This window comes from Hyaena hyaena, unplaced genomic scaffold (assembly GCF_003009895.1).
Source record: "Hyaena hyaena isolate Hyena2069 unplaced genomic scaffold, ASM300989v1 scaffold_618, whole genome shotgun sequence".
In the NCBI taxonomy this organism is placed as follows: domain Eukaryota; kingdom Metazoa; phylum Chordata; class Mammalia; order Carnivora; family Hyaenidae; genus Hyaena; species Hyaena hyaena.
The window spans coordinates 171,190-195,340 of NW_024081250.1; the positions used below are offsets into that span (position 1 = coordinate 171,190).

The following is a 24,151-nucleotide window of genomic DNA, read 5'->3' on the forward strand; positions in this document are numbered from 1 at the left end:
CAGGGGCCGGACGGCGTGGAGACCAGAGTTCTGGGACGGGCTTCAGAGCGTGGTCTGACAGCCGGGGACCCCACTGTTCCTGCAGGAATCAGGGGCAGGGGAGTTAGAAAACCCCATTTAGGGGACCCTGAGTCCCACCACCCTGCCTTCAGTGCCTTCCTTAGAGTCTCTGAGCGCTCACTGGCTCCTAGCACACACAGGGCACTCAGTAATTATTTCAGAAGTGAGTGGATAGAAGGAGGGCAGAGCAGGAAGTGAGGACCCAGTGGCGATTCAGGCAGTGTCACCTGCCTGGTGAAGTCAGGAAAAGCTTCAAACAGCTGTTGGGGGTTCAGACCTCTGGCTCCACTGCTGATTAACAGAATGAAAACAAGGGTCACCTGGGAACCAGGTGCTGTTCAAGGCACTTTACAGTTGCATCCATTCCAGACATGCTGGCCTCACTGCTGTCCCTTCAGACTAGCTTTATCCTGCCTCAGGGCCTTTGTGCTCCTGTGTCCTCTGCCAGGAGCACTCTTCCCCCATCCCCGTCAGGTTGTTGCTCTAAGTCCATTCTGGGGAGACCTTCCTTGGTCACCCTATTAACCTGGTTCCTCAGCCCCACTCACTACCCCTCTGGGCTGTGTTTTCCCCAAGCTATGTCATCTTTAAAAAAAATTTTTTTTTTTACTTGAGAAAGAGAAAGAGAGAGAATGCATGCTCAGCATGTATCTGTACATGGGGATTGATCCCATGACCTGGGGATCACGACTTAATCCAAAACCAAGAGCTGGATGCTCAACTGAGCCACCCAGGCTCCCCTATTTATGTCTTCTGACACATGGCCTCATTTCCTCATTTATTATATTTATTGTCTGTCTCTTCCACTGGAATCCAAGTCCCATATGTCAGGGATTTGACTCTATTTTGTTCACTCTTGTGTCTCCAAGGCCAACCAAGAGGACTGGCACATGGAAGTTGTTCAATAAAACATTTGCTGAATGACTCTTAACCATCACAATGACGTGAATCAAAACCACGCATCACAGCTCTCCCGTTTCATAGATGAGCAAACTGAGGCTTAGTGAATATGGGGAACTAAGTGCAAAGAGCCAGTAATGGGTGAGGGAGGAAGACATGTGTCTGTCTGGGTCTCTCTGATACTGAGAAGAGTTTCCTTCCCACCCACTTGGGTCACTTCCAACATAGGTGCAAAATGAGGAGTCTGAGCTTGATGGTTTCTGAAAGGCTCTCTCTCCTGAGAGAGAGGTCTGAGAGTCGCTTTAAGTCCGTAAGCATTGTCTCACAGGAAGTGGAGCCTCAGGGGCTTGGAGTAGTCTCTTTGGAATAAGAGTCTGAGTACGGTTTTTGCCCACTCAGCCCTGGGACCTTGAGATATTTCTCAGCATCTCTGAGCCTTTGCTTTCTCAGCTGCAAAATGGGAGCAATGACAGTGCAGGTCTGAGGGGAGTCGGCAAGATGGCCGGGATGCGCGTAAAGATCTCCCTGGTGCCCGGCACAGTGTGAATGCTAGCTGTTCTCACTGTAGCCGTTCCGCTGATGCCCAGGGTCCTTTCCCCACTCACCCCAGCCCTCTGTCCAGGTCTCCCACCACTGAATCTCCTGGGTGAGGGAGCACCGCTGACCGGTGTTATCCTCTAGATCAACCAGGACACACGGTTCCGCCTCTGAGAGGTGGGGTAGGGCCCAGCGGGCCCGTTTGCAGCCCAGCAAATGTTCCCGGAGCCTTGTTTTTTGTTCTGTTGCTGGGCCATTTGTTTTTATAGCTTATCGTTTCTGCAGGGGGGCTTTGAAAGGCTGCCATTGCTCCAATGGATGTTTCCGGTTCGCCTCCATCAAGCCACATTTAATGAAAACCAGTTTAAGGTCTTCTTTCTCATAAAATGTCTCATTGTTGCTCCGGCAGCTCCTCTTTGGAAATAATGAAGATGAACGCTCCCTCTGTGGGGTAGCACACAAAACCTTCGGCCGCAGGAGAGCTCTGCTCAGTCCCCAGGAAGTTTCAGAGACTCGAAGAGAAAAACAAGCTAGTGCAGCCTCTGCTAGGGAGGAGGAGAAGCAGCAGAGGACTGGGAATCCTGAGCGTTGCAGATGCAGGAAAAGGAACTTGGGTTCCTCGGTCCCCTGTAAAGGGGTTGTCAACCAAAGAAGTTCGTTTGCTGAAGAAGGAGATGTTCTAGAAGTCCCTCAAAGAATGCCTGCAGCCCAGAGAAAGGGAAGAATTTCCTGCCAGGGGACCTCCTCCTTCAGGCTGGCCAGGCGCAGGCCAGGGTCAGGGGTGCCTGATGAAGATCCGATGGGTCTGCAATAGGGGCCGGGGGACCTGCCCGTGGCCGGGGTCACAGACAGCAGGAGGCCCCCTCTGAATACAAAACACACAGATGTTAGATTCATGTGCTGGCCCGCTCAGGCCCTCGGTGATTACCAGCTGACATCAACGCCCCTGGTCCTCTCCAAATGTGCCACGTGGGATGGGCCCTACACAGCAAAGCAATGCTCTTCTGAAGATACAGCTATTTTTCTCCTTTCAGATTACCTTTGTGGTAATCAGTCATTTTGGAACTCTTTTATCAGTTGAGTATTTTGTCGAGTGTTGCAGGAGAGAAAAGGGTTAAATACAGCCAACTGATTTGGGTTCTTTGCAAAAGCAACAAGGACTTTTCTCCTCTAAATGTGTCTACGTGCTCTCTCTTCATTGATGCGCCACTCCATCTGCCACAGATGCTCTCACTGAAGCCCTTCTCCGGGCAGGGCAGGAAGAACAAAAGCAGAGATGGCCATGCGGGAGCCTTTCTTGTGGATCTGGGTGACCCGAGTCAGCAAGGAGGTGAGGGGGGACCAGGAATGAGAAGGGCAGCCAATCCTCCCTGGCTACCAATGCTCGCCCCCAAAGGCTGTGTGTCCTTTGATAGGGTCCCACAGCCTCTCTGCAACTCAGTCTTCCCACTTCTAAACGAGGAGACTGGCTTTGATTAGGGGTCACAACCTGCGGTGTTTCCTTGGGCACCGGGTGGGTGGCAGCCCCACGGGCCGAGTGGAGGGTATGGCGGCCAACTGAGGGAGTCCCTGCACCACCTCTCCACTCCAGCCAGTGTTGTCTTCCAGAAATGGAGTCCTTAGCAGCCGGATTCTCCATTCCTCAAGGGAAACCAAAACCCTAGATTTTTATGTGAACCACCAAATTCTTAAATCTTGGCAACAAAATCAGATGCTTAAGACAGTGTGCATGCAGGTAAAAAAAAAAAAAAATCTATTTGTTGATCCCCAAAGTAACCCTGGTTTAAAACTCTATGATCCATACTTATTTATGACAGAAAGGTGGAGTGTGTGTAAAACACAGACTGACAGGCTGCTCGAGACAGGAGCTGGGGTCCCGGAAGCAGCGCTTGCTCAGGGCACCAAGCATCTCCAGTGTTCTGCACCCCCCCTTCATCTAGGAATGGGGAGGCGATACCAGTGCAGTGTGAGGAGGCAGTGGCATCCCTCTTGCAAAGGGGTAGAAAGAGGGAGGATAGAGTGCCATGCCCTGGTTATTCTCATCATGTAAAAATTCTTCTCACCACTGGGGACCCTGAGGCCTAAACCTGGAGCTAAGCTGTCTCGCGTCTTGAAGCTGCTCTCCTGAAGCAAATGCCGGAGACGATATGGAAACCAGATGCGGAGCAAACACTGCCTTACCTTTTTTTTTCCCCCTCGGTGCTTTTGTAACTTTTCAAAGTCATTCCATGTTCACGAGCTCTGATATCACTAAACTCACAGCTGCCTGGCAAGGCTGTTAGATCAGCTATTCTTATGTTCCAGATGGGGAAACTGAGGCTCATAGAGAAGAATGGCGGGACCAAGGTCCCAGAGAAGGTAAGTGGCATGATACGGAGGCCCTGTGGGCTGCTGCCTGCTGGCAGTCCTTTCTGAGTGGCCAGATGCTTGCAAAGCACATACCTTTCTAAATACAGGCTTAATGCATAGGGCCCTGCCCTCAGCCAGCGTTAAGACAGCTGAAGCTTGTTGGTAAATAGCATTCTCAGTGGCAGTACTAACAAGGGAAGTAGGGCTTCAAGTACCAACAAACAAAAGCAGCTGTTTCCAGCCACTATGGCTCCTGCCCAGAGAAAACCTTAAAGTCCATGGTCATCTTTTCTGAAGGCAAAGTAGGCTGACCCTCTGTAACACACACACACATGCGCGCGCGCACACACACACACACACACAGACAGACACTCTCTCTCTCTATATATATGTTTATATATATATATATAAACAGAAACCTTCCAATGGCTTCTTACTGCCCATGATGGTCTGGACCATACTCCTCACACACTCTTCACCATGACTTCCAGCCTGATACCCATGCACCTTGGCCTCTGCAATCTTCCCTGGCCTCATGGCCCTCCCTCTAAGCAGGCCTTTTTGCAGTAACACTTGCCTCTTCCCTCTCTCTTCAAGGCCAGTGCACTACCTGTTGTTCCCCCTTGGCGCAAGCATCACTACCTCCAGGCGCCTTCCCTGAAGCTCCCTTTCCAGCTCACATTCCTTTGCTCTCAAGGAATCGTGGTTCTTTACTTCAAAGTCTTGATCCCAGTTTGTGATTACACATTCAGGAGTGTGATGATCTCATTTAGCTCCATCTCCTTCCCTGAAATCTGCTCGAGGGCAGAGATTCAGCTCTTTGTATTCAACGTCCTAACTCCAACACCAGAGATGGTAAACTGTAAGTGTTAGTTGAATCAGTGCCTACATGGATATGTGAATTAGGTTATACTCACTACTTCATGTAATTCTAAACTCCATGAAGTAGATACTATAACAACTCCCTTGTATGTGGGGAGACTGAGAATCTGAGTGGGGTCAGTGACTCACCCAAGGTCACACAGCTAATAAGAGATGGAGGTGGGATTCATCCACAGGTCTGCCTCATTTCCAGATTTCCAAACACACGCTAAGAAAATAATATAGTGAACCTCCCTATTAGCAAGGGTTTTCCAGAGAAACAGAACAGGATGTGTGTGTGTGTGTGTGTGTGTGTGTGTGTCTGTGTGTGTATGCATGCATGTATGTGTATGGAATGAGAAAGAGAGGGAGAGTGGTTGATTTTAAGGAATTGGTTCACTCAATTCTGGAAGTTCGGTAATTTTAAAATCTGATGGGAGAGGCCAGCAGGCTGGAGACTTAGGAAGAAGTTGCAGTTCAAGTCCAAAGGCACACAGTATGCTGGCAGAATTCCTTCTTGGTCAATGAAGGTCAGTCTTGGTTCCATTAAGGCCTTCAGCTGATTAGATGAGACCCACCCACATTATGGAGGGCAAGTTCTTGTAGTCCACAGATTTAACTGATAAACTCATTCAAAAAATATCCTTACAGAAACATCCATAATAATGTTTGAAAATACCTGGGCACTATGGCCCAGCCAAGTTGACACAGGTTCAACAATGATCAAGAAGTTGCTATGTTTGCTTTAGCTAACCTTCTTTCTTCTTTTTCTTTCTGTTGGTGAAGTGTTTTTAAACATACCCCTGCCCCCATATTTTTATATCCCAACCTACTTTTGAACTTAAGCCTACTGAACCACAATACATACCCTTAGTTTCCTGTACCTCTAAAAGCAGGCTCCTATCCCCACCTTGGAGAAACACGGCCTCTCAGAATGTGGAGGGGAGGCCTCTAGTGTTCAGGGCTCAGCCTCTGCTCCTGGAAGGGGAGGCGTGACTTGTGGGACAACTTTCATGGTCTCAGTGAGACATTTCCTCTGTGCTCCAGCAAGTCAGCACATAAGGTGACGTTGGCCGGGGGTGGGAGTGGGGCAGGTGGCAAGGCTCGCACCTTCTACTCCAGAAAAGCACTCCCCGTTTTTCCACAGCCATACATTTGTTTTCATTTTCGTGTTGTGCCTGCCTGCTCTCCATCTGTTTATTGCTTTCTCCTCCCTCTTCCTCCCCAGCCTCCTCCCCTTCATTCTCCTCCTCTGCCTTTGAGGGGTCTGGACTTTTGCACACTAGAGAAAGGGACCCATTTAATCTACCATATTTACAGCTTCATAAAGTAGGTACAGTGAGTGAATCATGGAAAAACTGCATTTTATGTGAAAAAGTTCATTATATGACTTTGTTCTATTAAAATTGCCTGGTATAACTCACCCCACCCTGTGAATTTGAAAAGAGAGAGAGAGAGAAAGAAAGAGAAGTGGAAGGGCTCCTGAAAATGCCCCCTATTGGTATACATGCCCCATAATTTCATTTTTTAATGATTCCCTTTTAAAAATTTTTTAAAAATGTTTTATTTATTTCTGAGAGAGAGATAGAGATAGCGTGAGCAGGGGAGGGTCAGAGAGAGAGGGAGATACAGAATCTGAAGACAGGCTCCAGGCTCTGAGCTGTCAGTACAGAGCCCGACGTGGGGCTCGAACTCATGAACCGTTAGATCATGACCTGAGCCGAAGTCAGACGCTTAATCGACTGAGCCACCCAGGTGCCCCTATGTCCCATAATTTCATATCAACATTCATATCATTTCTGCTGTTTAAAAACACTTGGGAGTTTTCCTGTAGAAGACAGGGGGACTCGTTTTATGTGTCTTTCTAATAATTTTCCCTTAATTTTTTTTTTAATTGTCCAAATGGATTTAGGAACTAGGATTTAAAAACTGACTGAGTGAATTCTTTTCTTGAGTGGTTGAGTAATTTGTAATCATTCTTCTACTTTAGCATCATTTTGTTTGGCTTTTGTAACTTAATAATTTTGTGTTGTTATGATTGTGGAGCTTCCAGGTTTTTCTATTTTTCTTAGGATGATAACAACAGCAAGTTATTAAAATGCACCAAGCACTCTGCTGAACACCCTAGATTAATAATTTCTTTTGATTCTCACAAGAGCCCCATGAGGACGTGGAGGCTTCACAGCATGAAGTGACTGGTCCCAGGTTACCACGAGGAAATGACTCAAATCTCACAGCCAAACCTCAGCAACACTTAAAGTCTAAAGTTCTAAGTTTAAAAAAAGAGGCCAGGAGACCAAGACATGCTAATAGCAATAGAATTGTCTTTAACAGGTAGGGGGCTATTGGTGACTTTTAATTTCTTCTTTACACTTTATTAAAATTTTCAGATTTCCTCTCATGAATCACAAAATAGTGCTTATTTAACTGTTCTGTGGGGGAAGTAATGTAATCCTGCCTAGGCTTATCTAAGGAAGACTGAGTGTCTTTTATAAAGTGTTTAAAATACATCTGAGTGTGTCTGCATACAAAATTTGCTGGATTCTTTGTATAAGAGATAGAATGCAGTATCCCAGGATGCAGAAGACCTGGGCTATACCGACTGTCCAACTCATCTGCGGTCATGTGGACAAGCTCCATCCTTTTCCTGGCCTTATATGTCTCATCTGTAAAATGAGACTAGTAGATTGAAATGCTTTTAAGAGCTCTCCTGGCTGAAAACTCCTATGACCCCTTTAATTGCTTAGAAAATAATCTAGATGGCCTTTTTGTCACCAAATACTCAAAGACCTTGCTTTATAGGAGCTCATGATATTCTTAACAGGTAGAAAGGACTCTTGGGGGTGGGGGTGGGGCATTTTCTGTCCCTTTATCATGGCTTTCAAGACGCAGGTGCAGAGAAGGTCTAAAAGGCATTAGTAGTCAGACTATAGCCGGCCTCTTAGGGGCTGTGACAGGAGACACAGGCCTGTTTGCAGAACATACCAAATGGACGACATCCTCTCCTAGGCTATGAAGTGTCTCAGGCTGTTAGGACCAGCCTTTTCTTCTGCTCTTGAAGGCCCAGCCTTGGAATCAATATCAGTGACAAAACAAAGTCACCAGCAAATCGCATGGTTGTGATTTTTCTCTGCTGCTTCCTAGGGGCTGGGTTTCCACGCATGTGCCCCATTCTACAGGCCACCCTAGTCTGAAACCAAGTGTTAGGGCTGAGACCTGGGGCCTGGCCAGCCTCACCTCTGAGCACCTGGGTTCTCAAGGCAGGCAAACATCTCTCTGCCTAGGCCTCTAGAGAGGCCACAGCTGCTCAGTCTGTTTTAAGCCTTCAGCTCACACCCACCCCTGGAAAGGAAGGAAGGGAGCGTTGGGCTACATGGAGGTGAAGCCCAAAGCCAGCTCCTCTGGTGAGGAGCCCATTCCCCATGACCCCATCTAGCCACTGTAGGGAAGTCAGCACTGGGCACTACGGGAAAAAAAAAAATTAAAATGCAGGCACAAATAATAGGAATAATGCTAATAATCTGAGACCTGCCGCTCTTGCTAACAGGATCATAAAGGGCATTTGTTTCTAATTAAACTCCAAAACCCTAAACCTTTCAACTCTGCATCCACAACTACTGTAAATGTTTATGAAAAACGGGAAATTCTCGTTTAATTCAAACCATGCCAGAAATGCGTTTTCGTTGTCTCAACTGGTGAAGAAATCCTATCGGCCCCAGCCTGAGCACATCTGAGCTTTAAATTAAGAAAGTTAACAGTCCTGGGAGCACAGCTAAATCCTGGGGAGGACTTGTGTGAGGCAGCAGCGTCTCCTCACCACAGCCACACTTTCAAATGAGCCCGGAGCAAAAGCCAAAGTGTCTTCGAGAAAGAGAAATGGGTGCCAGAGGTGCTAACATTCTGCAGGGGAGGATCATAGACACAGATTAGGCAGCCCAGAAAAACATGGTTACAAGCAGAAGTTCTAAATCAGACAACCTAAGTCAACTTCTTACCACCTGGGTGCCACTGGGCAAGGCTCTTTGCCGATCACTGAGATAATTAAATGAGATGAAGCCCTAGGTACGGCAGCTAGCAAATGTGGCATGGTCCCTGCCCTCGGAGGGTGGATGGACCAGGCAAAGAAGCAGCATGAATCAGGAACTCATGCCCCCACCGTGGGGTATCTCTGGGCAGTGCTCTGTACCCTGGTCAGTAGATACCCATGGATGTGCTGAAACCATACACCTTACTGAGGCAGTGTGTCAGAGAGAAAAAATTTCAGCAAGAGAGAGCAGCCCCTGCAACAATCCCAAACTGACTGGGCCCCAGGATGCGTGGAACCCCTCGAATGCCTCTCCCCGCAGACCCCATGCTGGAGATCACAGCACCCACACGGATAACCCTGTGGGGCTGCATAAATTCCCAGAACATGAGAAATCTCTGCCTTCCTAATCAGAGGATGAACGTCCTCCCTTGGAGACAAACATTTCATTTTGGCTGAGCGAGAGCAAGAAAGAAGCCTCAGGGACCCGCTTAACGGCATTTCCTAACGCTTCATCCAGCCTTCAAAATTGGGGGATTTCCTTTGCAGGTCTTTGGGGAGAAGGGTTAGGACCTAAAATCTGGGGCTGAATCATCCTTTCTCTCACTGTTGATATTCTCACTCTGACAATGTCAGGAGTGGCCTTTCAAAAGCAGAGAGGTCCACCCCCACCCCACCTTACTGCCCGTTAGGCAGAATACGAGGGGCATGTGGTGCTGTCCCATAGCATCCAGCTACCCTTCCTCCAGAAAGGAAGCCCAAATTCCCACCTCCTCCACTTCTGTCCACAGGCTCCACCCAAGGCTCCACCACAGAGCATGTGACTCAACTGGCGAGTCACACCATCATACCACCACATTCCCTGGCCCACAGGGTGTCAATCAGATCCAAGGAGGTGTATCAAGAGTTTTGCTGAATTGTTGGAAGAAAGGCACCTTCTCTTTGCCAATGGACCAGAACCTGGAAGAATAACAGATAATGGCCCTCATGCTATCAAGTGGGGCTTGAGGTGAAACCAACCCCCAGAAAAGTACAGGGACTGGGTAGAGAGAAATCAGGTCCTGACCATACACATCATTTGTTGAGCCCCTGGGTCCCACCTTGCTTGAAGGTGGGATCTCAACCTTCTAATTCCAAGAGCCAATACATTCTCTCATTTGCTTATGTGATTTTGAGCTGGTTTGTCTTTCACTCACAACAGAGTTGGAAATGAGAGGAGCTGAGTATTTGACAGAGAGGACGGCAAAGCCTCTCAGCAGCATCCAGCAAGGACCTCCTGACTGCCTGCAGTGTGTCTGGCTCTGTGCCGGGGACACGACAGGATGTGAGGACTCCAACACACACATAGGTCTGGAGTGGACAGTCTTTTAGGAGTGATGACAAATGCCCTTGAGTGAAGGTAACACTTTAAAAAAATGTGACAAATGCTGCAAAAGGGGGACATAAAATTCTGCTGACACATGAGAAGTGACAACCATCTTTAGGCCAAGGGTCAGGGGAAGGTCTGTGGAGGTAGCATTTTAGCACCATGTTGAAGAGAGTTGGGGAGGAAAGTGGCCGATGGTGCCCCTGGGGGAGGGGACAGCGTGGGCCAAGTTGTGGGACACATAGTTTAGAATGAAGGACAGGGACCAAGGAAAATGGTGGGCAGACAGTAGGAAATTCTGTGGGGGCATAGTCCCTTCTCAGTGCCCCTCTGGTGTCTGCACCACTCTGCACAAAGCTCTGCCATGTCAGGCTGCTGGCGGCCAGGCTATGGACTAGCTCTCAGCCTGCAAAGGGACCTCACTTTGGCTTGTTTGGGCCACCTCCGGAGGGGATCGTTTATGTACTGAGTAGCTGCCAGGTGAGCTCTGCAGTCTCTGAGAGCTAACCAGTTCACTGTGCACTCCCCAAGGGCTGCTGGCGGCATCAAGCCAGCAACGTGGGCGGCAGACCCACCTGGAAGGAGCCTTAGTCAATGCCTTGCCTGGTCTGGCCCTTGCCAACCTCTTCACATGCTACCGTGATTTTGCTTTCTGTGGTCTCCAGGGCCTCCAGCCACAAAGCCTTTGCATGCACTAGTCCTCTGCCTGGAACACCATCCCTCTACCTACTCAACTCTAACTTATCCTTTAGATCATGACACAAAACACTCCTGGATGTCCAGGGCTCTATTCCTCCTCGTGCAGGGATTAGGGGTCATCATTCCTGAGTCAAAATGTCTGGGTTTGAGTTTGGCTCCAGTGCTTACTAAGTGTGTGATGTTTTCATGTGTCTGTTTTCTCATCTGTAATACGGACATAATGACAATAATGTTAGCCATAAAACACCAAACACACACAAGCCATCGTCCTAGGACTTCAGAATATCACATCCTTCTGCCTCTCTGCCTCTTCACAGATGTAATTTAATATATTCATGTGATCCTTTGATTGGCATCTGTCTTTGCCAACTGACTGAAAGACCCATAAGGCATGGGTGATGTCTCATTTTGCCCATTGTTAGTTCTTTAGCACATAGTACATTGCCTGATACATAGTAGATATTTCATAAATATTTCAGGAATGTGGGTGTGAATAAAAGAAGATAGGCAGGAAAAAGTAAGATCCCAAATATTCTCATCATTTGCAGAATCTGATCCCAAGAAGTCCATCCAAGTAACTCAGGAGCAAGATCTTGAAGTTGCAAACATCTGTGGTTTCAAAGATGAAGAAAACAGATTCCAGAAGATGCTCCAGCCACTGAATTCCCCGTTAGCAACTCATTTCCTTCTTAAAGAAGGATACAAAGCTCAGAGTAAATGTGGCCAGCCAACCAGATGCAACATTCTGTAGTCAGCAGAAGTCTGTCTGATGAGCATCAAATGACTGTAATTCCTCTTCTAGCATCCCTAAGAGTTCTAGGGAAGTTTCTGCATTTGTGACCTTTGGCCCGGATTTTAAATAATATTATGCTTTGCTCTGAAATGCTATTGTCTGAGAGTTTACATATTTGGGGTATGTTTTTAATATGTGTCTCATACCATATAATGGGCCAAATTCTCCTCCGAGATCCATGCTATATCTCCAAAGTATGGAATACGTTATAGATTGAGGGGTAAACAGCAGTTTCCATGCCAAACTTTTGATCTCTCATTTTCCTGTGGTCCTCCAGAAAGGACGGCTCAGATGCGAATGACCAAAAGAAAGTGGGCTTGGGGTTTGCAGTGGGGACATTAGCAATTCCCTCTGCAAAATTCCTCCAAGTAGTCCTACAGAAAGGTTGAGAGAGGCAGATGTGAGGGCTGAGCACTGATGGGGAACAGAGGGAGACTGCCAGCCACCGGAGCCTCACTTCTGGATGGAGCAAGGCCTGCAGCTCTGCCTGGGTGCTGGTCTCCTTCCCAAGCCCCCCTCCCCTCATCCCACTAGCCCGAGCCAGCCTAGCGGCATTCACGTGACATGTTTCTCAATTGGTCTGAACCACAGAGATGTTTTCCTTCCTGGATTGTTCAGCCTCCTGAAAGTTTTTCTGCATATTTCTTCCCTCCCTAAAAGATATGGTTCTCTAACTGGGAGGTTCTGATTCCATGCAGCATCTACGGGGTGTAGTTCTGAGCCACAACCCTCCCCTCACAATGGCTTCTTACAAAGAAGAAAGTGCTAGAGGAACAAGAGATGCATGCATACACCCCAAACCCCCACCCCTCATGCTGGGACTGAAGCCACACTCATAAAATCCTCCCCCATATCCTACCAACCTGAACTCCCACCCTTCTGGGACCTTACCTCATTACCTCATTTTAGGTCTCAATCTACCTGTTTAGCAACTAAGTTGCTAGAAATCAATGCTAGAAATCAAACTCGCCTCCTCCAATAACATTTGTGTCCCTGAGAGACCTAGCCTGTGAAACAAGGCTCAGTGGCATCCTCTGATGGATGGGGCCTGGGCACTGTGGGGGGCTAGGTTTTCAGGGCACAACCTAGATCCTCACAAAACTCCACCAAACGGGGCCTCAGAGAACAACACCCTCAGTCTATCCATCAATGTCCTCCTTGCCCTTGGCCTCTCTCCATTGGAGATGGTGAACAAAGAGAGAACAAGAGAGATTAATTTCTTTTTAATCCTTCCCTTTGAGCAGGGGCCTGACCCCAGGCTTTGGCCTGTTTCAGCTCCATCCCAGGCAAAGCCATATTTCACACCAAATCATTAGTTTCTAGTGGAACAAGACACCACCCATGGGGTATGGATGGCTTCCTATCTCACAGGAGCCCACAGAGGTTGCTCAGACATGATCTCATCCATCCCCACCCTTTGGAGCAAGGTGGGGGCAAGGAGCATTATCTTGGCTGTGCTGCTCAAGGAACTTCAGCCTGGAGGTGAGGCGCCTCTCTCTAGCTGTCCGGTCTCAGGGGCGAGGCCAGAGCAGCCCTCCTTAGCTCCAGCCAAACCCTCAGCAGCCCGGCTCTTCCTGGGCAGGACCAGGACGACAGCTCAGTGGTGAGAGACTCACTGCACCACAGAGCAAGTACAGGCAACTGAATGGGTATGACTGTGTTCCAATAAAACTTTATTTCCCAAAGCAAGTAGTGTTTGGTCTTCAGGACATAGTTTGTCAACCTTTCTCTTAGTATAAGGCCAGACAAAGGTTCCTGCTCAACAATGATCTCAGAATGTCAGACTGGAGCAGGGTTTGTCAACCTCTGAACTACTGACACTTGGGGCCTCATAAATATTCTGTGGGGTGCTGTCCTGTGCACTGTGTAGCAGCATCCCTGGCCTCCAGTCATTAGATGCCAGTTGCACATCCCCCAAAGTCATGACAGTCAAAAGTGTCTCAGGACATTGCTAAATATCCTCTGAGGAGGAAAACTGCCCCGAAGCTGAGAAGTACTGGGTTGGAGAGAACTTAGCGACTGTGACATTTGTGTTCCCTCCACTGTTTTCCTTGCCCAGAGGTACCCAGCCTCAGTTTGCACGCCTGCAGGCAGAGGGATACCTGACGCTCTCACATAGAACAACTGCTCTACCTGGATTCAGATCATGTAAAGGGGCGCCGTAGCTCCTGCTTACTGGCACCTCCTAAGAGCCGCGCCCTCGGCTGCAGGCTTTGCATGCATCATTGCAGCAATGCTGTGAAGTGGCTACTGCTTTACCCCTGCATTTCAGCAAAGCTAGGTGGGCCCTACATCACACAGCCAACAAATTCCGAGGCCAGGATTCACATCTGCAGCCCCTCTGCCCATGCCCTTAGTCCCTGAATCGCTCCGATGCTGATGTCAGCTCTGACTTTCTGACCCTGGCTGGAGGAAGGCCGGTCCTTTGCACCTCAAGTCTGACCTGTCTGCCCACAATGGAGACTTGCCCCCTCTCTGTCTGTGCAGGGCAGTGTAGAGACAAGAGCTAGGCTCCTCCAGGTCTGCACTTAGCTGGCTGACTCAGAGCTTCATGTTCTCAGCTTCATGTTCCTTGTCGGTGAAGTGGGGATGACAAGGCTGCTGGGAGGCCGAAAAGATAACACAGAGTAAAAGCTCAGCAAACTGTGAAGTTCTAAAGAAACGTCAGTATCATTACTGTGACTGGGGCCAATGGTCCCTTTCCATAGGGTGGCCACTACTTCCAGACTGGCTCTCTCTCTAGCTTCCTTATAAGTCTGTAGGTTTCATTCTGGGTTCTGGGCCGCAAGCCCTTCTCTGAGGTTCTCTCGGTACCCTTCAGAGTGTAGCCATTAGCCAGATCCCAGATCCCCTTGCCCACTCTCTTCACCCAGAGCACCACTGCTTTTATCTTCTGTAAATACTGAAACTCAATTTGAGATTCCTTTTGTAAAATGGGCTTAGCTGCTAAACAGAGCTAAAAACCATCACTTGAGGGCTGTGTTCTCTAAGTGTGGTCCTGAAATGAGCACGTCAGCAGCAAGCAGAATGTCAGGTTTTATCCCAAGCCTACAGTCTCCGAATCTGCATTTTCACCAGGTCCCCTGGGGAAGCAGATGCCAGGTAAGTCTGAGCAGCTCTGCTTTCTGTTCACATTAGTGTACCTCCCTGGGAGCTCCCTCAATGAGAAAAGGGCAGAGTCTTTACTAAGTCTACCCAAAGCTGCAGCCGGGAAATCCTTTGGGAACGCAGAGATTTCTGTAAACTGCAACAGGGGATTGATTCGCCAGTGTATTACTGTATGGAGTGAAGGTGGCCTTCAGAAGTAGGTCCATTTTTCTACCGCTGGACTCTGCTCTGGTCTGTGGCTGCTCTGACCAGTGGAGCATAGTGGAAGTGATGGTATGGCCCAGCCTCTGCAAAGAACTAGCAGCTTCTGACTTGGTCTCCTGGAGCCCTAAGCCACTATGTAGCCCTAATCAGTCTACCCACAGGGGGACGCCATAGGGAAGGCTCAGAGAGTATGTGCAGAAGAGAGGTCCAGCTGAGCCCAACCCACAGCCATGTCCACCAAGGCATGTGACTGAAGCCTTCTTGGACTTCTCAGGCCAGCCCAGCCCAGCCACCAGCTGAATATCATCAAGGCCCATGGAACCAAACTGCCTAGCTTAGCTCTGATAGATTTCCTGACCCACAAAATTGTGACATATAAGAAAATGATTGTTTAGCCACTAAGTTTTGGTGTAGGATGCCATACAACAAGAAATAACTGGAATAACTGCAAAGGAAAATGAGGAATATCTAAAATTTTGGTCAAAAGTCTTACCAATTTAGGTCAGAATTATGATCAAATGGGAGGCAAGTGATCAGAAACCCACTGTTGTGGCAGAGTGTTTAGGTCACTGTCTGGGCAGACTGTCAGCCCATTAGCCCCTCACCTCCCTCTTCTGAGAGCAGTGAATCTTATCTCCCAGCAAGACTCATGCAGACTCATGTGCCAAGGGAGGGAGGTGATCCATGCAAACCTGACAGATTGGCTCATCCACATATCAGTGGCTAAAGGCAAATATGGTTTCAAGGTTTAGATGATGTCACCATGCTCCCAGGAGAAAGTTCTTTAAGCTATTGCTTCTTCACTTAAAAGAAATGAGAGAAGGGGTGCCTGGGTGGCTCAGTCAGTTAAGCGTCTGACTCTTGATTTTGGCTCAGGTCATGATTTCACAGTTCATGCAACTGAGCCCCACAATGGGGCCCCACACTGACAGCATGGAGCCTGCTTGAGATCCTCTCCTCCTCTCTCTCTCAAAAATAAATAACCTTAAAAAATAAATTTAAAAATTAGAGAAGAAAAACTTTGGACTGGAAATTAGACACCCTGGGATTTGGAACCATCTACGTAAGGTGGTGACAAGCTTTGCAGCCTTGGGCAAAAGCCTCTGCATCCCTTGTTTTAATTTTTCCATATGCCCATTATGGTTCTGTATAAAGTTTCCACATAGAGTTCTTAGAAGTTCATGGAAGATCCTGAGGGGTTTGATGTGTCCATGAGGTTAGAGAAGGAAATAGGGAGGACTCAGCAACCAGCTCTGGGTCCTCCAGCTGCGCTTCAACCAAAGGAATGTATCAACATTTGGTAGAATTCTTAATTTCAAAGTGAAATCTAAAAACATTCCTGAACAACACCAGGTGTTTGTAAGAAGCCTTCTAGAATCCTTATCTCTGAATTCTCTTCTCCTAATTTTCAGGGAGAGTGGGTATAGCAGTCTGTGCATCTATTTCCCCCACTACTATTTCAGCAAGGTAGGCATGGTGGGTCACTCTTCTTTTTTCCTGCATGGTATTCACCCCTTTCTTTTAATAATAGCACCCCAAATTTCCTTTGGGAAATCACCCCTCCTCCACTCTCAGTCTATGCCCCATCTAAGTGGGAGCACATGACTAGACATGGTCAGTTAAAATGCAGGGTCCTCTTGGCCATAATATATTGTTCAGTAATGTGATGGGTACAGGTCCCAAAACAGCCTAATGAGAGGCTACCATGGACTTCCACTAGAATAGTCAGAAAAGTGGCCATCTCTTTATGGAGTTATAGAATGACAAGTGGGAGGTGACAGCAGCTATCTTGCCACCTCACTGTGAAAGCTGACCTAAGAATGAATCCAAAGCAGAGGAGAGCAGAGTCAAGAGAAGGAGAGAGACAGTACCTTGATGCTATCATATGAGCTGCTGGATCCAGCTATACCTGAAGTCAATAGGCCCCTGGACCTTCTATTATTTAAGCTCCTCTCCCCTTCTTTTTTAATTCAGCCAATCTGAGTTGGGTATTTGTCTCTGAAACCAAGAGTTTCAGCAAACAGAACAAGTGTAAATATAGCTTAATTGAATCTGGAGATGTCACATGAGAAAATCTAAATGTTTTGCATACCCAGACTGCAGAGAAAGCAACCTCCCCAGTTTAGTGGCCTGAGAGTTTGTGCAACACCGGAGAACACCAAGCTCACCCAGCACAGTCACTCCCCCATCCCTTTTTGTATTTCTTTCCAGCTGCACCTTCTTTTACGGAGCTTATCTTTCTCCAGCCAAGACATCCAAAATGACATGCTATTGGAAGACATTCCTGTCTATGCTAATACCTGTGTTTGAATTTTTTTGTTGTGGTTTAAAAAAAAATGATCATGATGTGATAGCAAATGAATGTTGGCAAATTACCAACTGACAGGCGTAAAATTTTATGAACATGCACATTCCAAAGGAATGTGGAAATAAGCCATCCACTGTAGTCCAGTTTGGCAGAAATATTACAAAAATAGAAGTTTGGCATATATTGTAATTCATTTAAAGATGCTTAAAAACCCATCCATCAACCTTGCACGGAAGGTCAAAGAAACACATGAATCCCAAATAAACAATAACTGATGTATAAGGAAAAGGCCTGAATATCTGCCCCAAATACCAGAGAGAATGCACACATGGGGAAAAGATGGTGGTGAGGTTTGAAAGACTGAGATTCTAAAACCTTCATCAATGTTTAAAAAAATAATAACTGCTTCTTGCAATAAGTAAGGTGTGCTGTTTCCCCTGAATGGCCATCTGATTTTGCTCCTCAAAGAGAATTTTGCTAATGGACTGATGGCTATGCATCCATAAAACCTTTATATATATATATTTTTTTTACTCCAAGGATCATGTCTAAAACGGGCAAAAAGCACACAACAGATTGTTCATGTATATCTGGCATCCAGACCCCCGCTACATCATCAGGAACCTGCAGGGGCTGACCTGTTCCTTCCCAATTCTCAGATAGGCTCCTGACTTGGACCTGAGCAAGCAGATTATTCATGGTCATGGTGACTGGTTCAAGGATGGCAGGTTCCCCATATGAGTCTTCTATGAGTGAGTGAGTGAGTGAGAGAGAGAGAGAGCGCGCGCATTTTCCTTCAGGATCTGAGAAGAAAGGACTATGAGATATAAAGAAATTCCACTTTCCCCCAGCCTTTGTAGGAGAAGGGAATGAGGCTAACATGCAGAAAGAAGCAGAAGAGAGAGGGATGCAACAGGGGTGGGAGAGATAGATATATTGATAGTTATGGATGGATAGGTAGTTAGATAGATAGTAAATAGATAGATAGTAGATAGATAGATAGACAGATAGATAGATATGGATGGACATATAGTCAGACAGACAGATAGATAGGAAGAGAGAGGCAGAGAGATCTGAGATCCAGCTGTGCTTGCAAACAGAACCACCACTCCTGCCTGGGCTTCTCAGCAATCTTAGCCAATAAAACTTCTTTTCAGCTTCAGCCAGTTTGAGCTGGGCTCTACCACTTGGAACTGAACTAATTTTGATTGATCCCGTTACCCACAGTATTTGCAGCGTGATCATAAGACCATAATAGAAGTTGGATAAAGGAGAAGGATGACATGGTTATTACTTCAAAGAGACACACAATTTAATTGTATTCAGTTTGGTAAAGGGTTGCTAAACATGTATTCTATTCCCAAGCCTGTATGAGGGGCTGGGTGACCCTAAGATGATGATTATGACACAGGCCTCATCCTAAAGGATTTCCCTGCTAAGTCAAGCAGTGGCTTTCTTCTTGGTATTTTGGAGATGGGGGAAGGCATCATTCTGCACTTGAAGTTGGGCACAATCTAGGGCAAAAAGGAAAGCTTGCAGGATATGGACTTGGAGGTCCTTTTCTAGTGTTTGGTACAGTGGACAATTATGAAAGGAAGATGCTTCCCTGATGTCTTCTAAGCCCCCCTTTCTAAGGAGCCTCTTTTTTGGGTCATATTTTAACTACTTGTGAAACTGGGGTGTGGTTGATAAATTGCTTAAGTGCTTGAGATTCAGCTTTCCCCACGATCATGTGGGAGTAGGTATCTAAGTTGAAGATTCCTGTGACAGAAATACTGCTAGTTGTCTACCGTACTTTTTGTTTGTCATTCTTCTCAGTCATAGGATCTCTGACCTTAAACATTTTTTAATGTTTATTTTAAATAAAGAGACAGAGACAGAGCATGAGAAGGGGAGGGGCAGAGAGAGAAGGAGACACAGAATCCGAAGCAGGCTCCAAGCTCCGAGCTGTCTGCACAGAGCCCAAAGTGGGGCTGGAACTCAGGAAGCGCGAGATCATGATGTGAACCAAAGTCAGACACTTAACCAAATGAGCCACCCCAATCTCTGACTTTTAAATAGAGGCATTGCTACTAAAATGACTCTTTCTTGGCCTCTTTTGCAGCTGTGTGTGACCATTTGTCTAAATTCTGACCAATGAAATATAAGCAGAAGAGTTACATGCAATTTCTAGGATGTGTCCATGAAGGGAGAAGGGTCCTTTGATCCTTTTTCATTCCTGTTGCCTAGAATACAGTCACAAAGGCTGGAGCTTCAGCAGCCATTTTGAATTAGAAGGCAGAAATCACATCGTAGCTCAGGGATCAGCAAATGTTCTCCTTTCAGGGTCAGATAGTATTTTTGGCTTTGCAGGCTGTATGTTCTCTGTGGCAGCCACTCAACTCTGTTACAGTGCAAAAGCAGGCACAGACAACATGTAAATGAATGGGTGTGGCTGTGTTCCAATAGCACTTTATTTACAAAAACAGGCGGTGGGCTGTGGGCCACAGTTTGCTAGGACAGAAGAGCAGCAAGTTAAAAAAAAAACAGGGTTTCTGATGACATCATGACATCCCTTCCCTGAACGTAGACTGCCTCTTCCCAGACGTATTTTATATGAGAAAAAAATAAATTTCATGATTTTTAAAAGAATTTCTGTCATTCTAAGCCAAACTTAATTCCAACTACAATCGTTATTTCAGGAATGAATAAAGGGTGCATGTGAAATATCCAGAATACATATTAAAGACAAGTGGATATTGAATAGAATGGGTATTTCATAATAATAACCAGATAGCTGTACTCCAGAAAGTTTTAACTACCTCCAAGTTGAGGAGCCAGTGGCCAACAGATCCAAAGTCTGCAGGGAAGAGAGGGAAGGAGTCTGCTCCACAGAGTGTACAGTGTAACCCTTTCTGCCCTCCGCCATGCACCCCTGCTCTGCATGGGTCAGGGATTCCACTCCCCACCCTGACTGGCCCTGTCTTCTGCTCTGCTGGTATCCCTTCCCACCCCTGAGACGCTCCCATCAGGACAACAATAAACCACTCAGGAAAGAGAACGCGCTAATCTGTACTGAATATAATGAAAAAGATGTGACGGCCTAGGCCCATGTAAGCTCACTTGGGTTAGAGCTCCCAGGCTTGGCCATAAGTCACCCTCTGGCAACTGAAACCACATGAAGCACAGTGTTGAAAACTTGCTAAATCATTTGTCACTCAAAGGCTTTTAAAATAAAATACTTTCAGAAATAATCATTTGATTTCAGCCTCCAAACTGGGCAGCACCGAGCTGGATGTAAATACTTTCTCTTCACAGGCACCTTCAATAGCAACTGAAATCAAGGCCAGTCAAAAGCCTTTTGCTGTCAAGTTTCAAATCCAAACTTCTCTCAAATTCTGAATTTCTTCTTCCTTATGCCTCAAATGAAATTGTTACATCCAGTGGAGAGGCAACGGTTTCTAACCCTGGGGAAAAAACCATCCCGGCTACTGAGTTTTCTAGCTCTGGATTTAAGTAGATTTGACTTTCATGCTATGATATCCATTCACTGAACATCCTACTGTGTGTCAAGGGCATCTGCTCTATCTGACTGTGTGGGTTCAAATCCTGGCTTCACCACTTATCAATTGTAAGACTTCGGGCAAATGTAGAATCTCTCATCTGCAAAATGGGCTACATGAAGAATTAAATTCATTCATTTGTTATGAAAAATCATTTGAGCACCTACTATGTGCCAGAGACTGTTAGATGTTCAGCAAACAAAGTAGACAAATTCCATGCATGCATTATGCCTGCTGCAAAGTAATTATTCAATTAATGCTCATTGTTATTATACTGGTCATTTGTTCATTCATATAAAATATGTACGTACATATATTAGATCACATTCTAGGTGCTGGAAATCCAGAAGGAAATGAAAGTCCATCATCTCATAGAACTTGTATGTATTTATGGAGAAGGCAGGCAATATGTAAATACACAAACAATATCTTTTCTTATATTTATAATTGCCATGAAAACAACTAGCTGGGGTTATAGACAGAGAGTAATCAGTGATGATGTAACAGGGAAGGCCAGAGGAAGATTGCTTGAACCACCATATACAGATGTGGGAAAAAGCATTATAGGCAGGAAGATGGGCCTGTGCAAGGTCCTTGAGGCCAGAAACGGCTTGATGTGAGTGAGAAATAGATAGAAGACCAATTAAGCAAAGGAAGAGTGTTTTATACCACTCTGTACTTTATAGTACAGTTGAAGATGTGGGCAAGTCCCTCATTATATGGGACTTGGAACTCCTGATAAGCTTTCTGCATTTTATTCAAATGAAACAAAATCCAGTTGGAGGGTTTTAAGGGAGAGCTTGATCTAAGTTTCATTTTAAAACTTGATGCTTATGAATGTATAGAGACCACGGTGGAAATAGGATGACCAGCTAGGAGGCTGCTGTGGTCCAGTCAGGAGAAGATGGATTGGGTAGTAACTGGTGATGGCAGGAAATGGACATGATAGGGCCACCATGTTGGTGCTGGAGGCAAGAAAAAAGGAAGAGGTGACAATGATTCCCAGGTTTTCAGAAGGAGGACTAGAACTGGAAGGAGGGTGGGAAGACACTGAGAAGACTTCCCACTAAGGACACAGACAGCAGGCTGGAGGCTGGTTTCAGGCCTCAGAGTCATCACCCATGGATGGAAGATGAAGCCAGAGGGATGGATGAGGTCACTCCAGTGATTAGTGGAGCAACAGACAGCAGCCTGGAAAATTTCCTTCCGGCTTTTTCCCCTCACAACTGTTTTATTGCTATCTGGTGAGTTTCACTCCTGGTGATGGCTTCCCTCTTTGGGCCCTTCTAATCTGTTTCCTTTTAGAAGGTGGTTGTGTTCAGTGGTTTTTCATTTCTTTCTCTGGGCTAATTTTATTGCTCATAGCCTTCTCTTCAGCTGCTTTGGCAAGGAGATGCTGTATATTAAAATAGTTATTATTTTATTTTATAGCTCAGTTGAATCTATATTCAGCTCATTATAAGTGTATGGGTCCCACTAGCCAAATACATTTCATAATGGTAAGCTCTTATTGAGAGAGAAATCTCATGTTCTTTTGGTATCTCCCAGAAGGCTGCCCCCTAAATTGTGATGAATCATATGTGGGTCCAAGAAGCCCACAGTTTCGGTCAGTGCTACTTAAACCATGGTACTCGTTCAATTTGGCAATGTTTATAAAGCTGGGACCCAGATGATCTAAGCACAGAGTGGCAAGGAGGCAGGAGAAGAATTATCCAGCATCTCAAAATTATCATTTTCCAAACCTAGCTCCTGATCATCATCAATTCATCCCCTCTGTAATCCTCCCTATTCCAGATGGTGACAATTCCTCTCTTCCAACTTCTCAGGCTTAAGTGTTGGTGCCATCTTTGACTTCTGTCTTTTGTACTCCACATCCAACCTTTCAGCAAATACTATCATTCTTCCTTTAAAACGTATGAAAAAATCCAACCACTTCCTTTCACCTATACCTAACCACCTTGGTCCAAATCCTCAACATCTCTTTTCTGTGTATATATATATATATATATATATATATATATATTTTTTTTTTTTTTTTTACCAGCCTTCAGGGTCCTAGCCTCTTCCTGTCTATTTTCAAGTGGGCCAGAGAATTCTCATCAAAACAAAGTCAAATCGTGATAAACATCTGCCCCAAACCTTCCAATGACTTCCCTTCTCATTCACAGCAAAGCTAAGTCCTTAATGTGGCCTAGGAGGCCTTACATAGTTTCTCTGACGCATCCTCTGCTGCTTTCCCAGTGCTCACCATACTCCTGTCAAGTGTCATGAACACATGTCATACACATTCCACCTCAAGGCCTTCACATGTACTGTTCCGACAACCAGGAATGGCTTTCCCCTAGAGATAAACAAAGCTCACCACCTTACCTCTTTTAGAACTTCAGTTCGGACATCCTCACTGAGGCCTTCCCAACTGTCCTTATCTAAAATTTCAACAGTCCCCAAACTTCCATACATAGTCTCTTCTTTTCTTGCTCCATTCTTTTTAACAATATGAATCAGAGGTACTTCTCATCAACAAATAGTTCACATATTTGATTTTTTTTCAAATAATCTCTCTCCCTGAACTAGAATACAAACTCGCTGAGGGCAGAGATTTTTGTTTTGTTCATTGCTGTATCTCCAGTGTTTCATCTAGTGCCTTGCATACGTTATAGGTGCTCAATAAACATTTATTGAATTAATTAATCAACTAGAAGACTCTATTTAAAAATTCAAGTTTTTTACTGGATTGTCTCTACCACTACAAAGGGCACTGATCACATATCAGCCGGATATACCAAGTTGAGCAGGAACAAGCAAACTGACACCCCAGTGGCTTTACACAACAAAGCTTATTCCCGTCTCATGCTAAGTGTCTAGGTGTGGGTTAGCAAGGGGTCCTGCTTGCTGTGGTTGGGCTTCATCTCAGCACATGCTCCAACAGTCAGAAAGGTAGGAGGAGAGAGCAAGGTGAGGGACACACGACTCTAGAAGCTTCTGCCCAGAAGTAACACATATTACCCCTGTTCACATTCCATTAGAGCAAGACACAAGGTCAAGTCTGACTTCTGGAGGTGAGGAGGTAAAATCCTGCCTTGTGTCCAGAGTAAGATTGGTGAAGGGCTCAAATGGCCACCCCAGTCCAGAAGAACAGAGTAAAACCCTTTTCATCTGTACATACTTCTCTCCCTCCCTGCAGCTTTCCTAGCACTTTCTATCCCGTCATTTCCTAAAGCTCCTTCAACATAATTCTCTTTTCCTCAAGGAATGCCCGTCTCCGGCCCTACCTCTTCCCCCAACACACTCACTTATCATTTGATGGATTTTGCATCACAGAAGCCAAGGGCCTGGTTCTGCAAAGCTGGCCTCCATGGAGGGCTGGTGGGGGTAACTGGCTGGCAAAGTGAGAACCTTG

The 24,151-nt window shown here is 46.2% G+C and overlaps 1 protein-coding gene across 1 annotated transcript in view; it reads right to left on the reverse strand.

The window, feature by feature from the left end:
* Window positions 1-24,151, reverse strand: part of ERC2 (ELKS/RAB6-interacting/CAST family member 2) — a 903,427-nt gene that overhangs the window by 39,525 nt on the left and 839,751 nt on the right. The gene's annotated exons all lie outside the window — the stretch shown is intronic.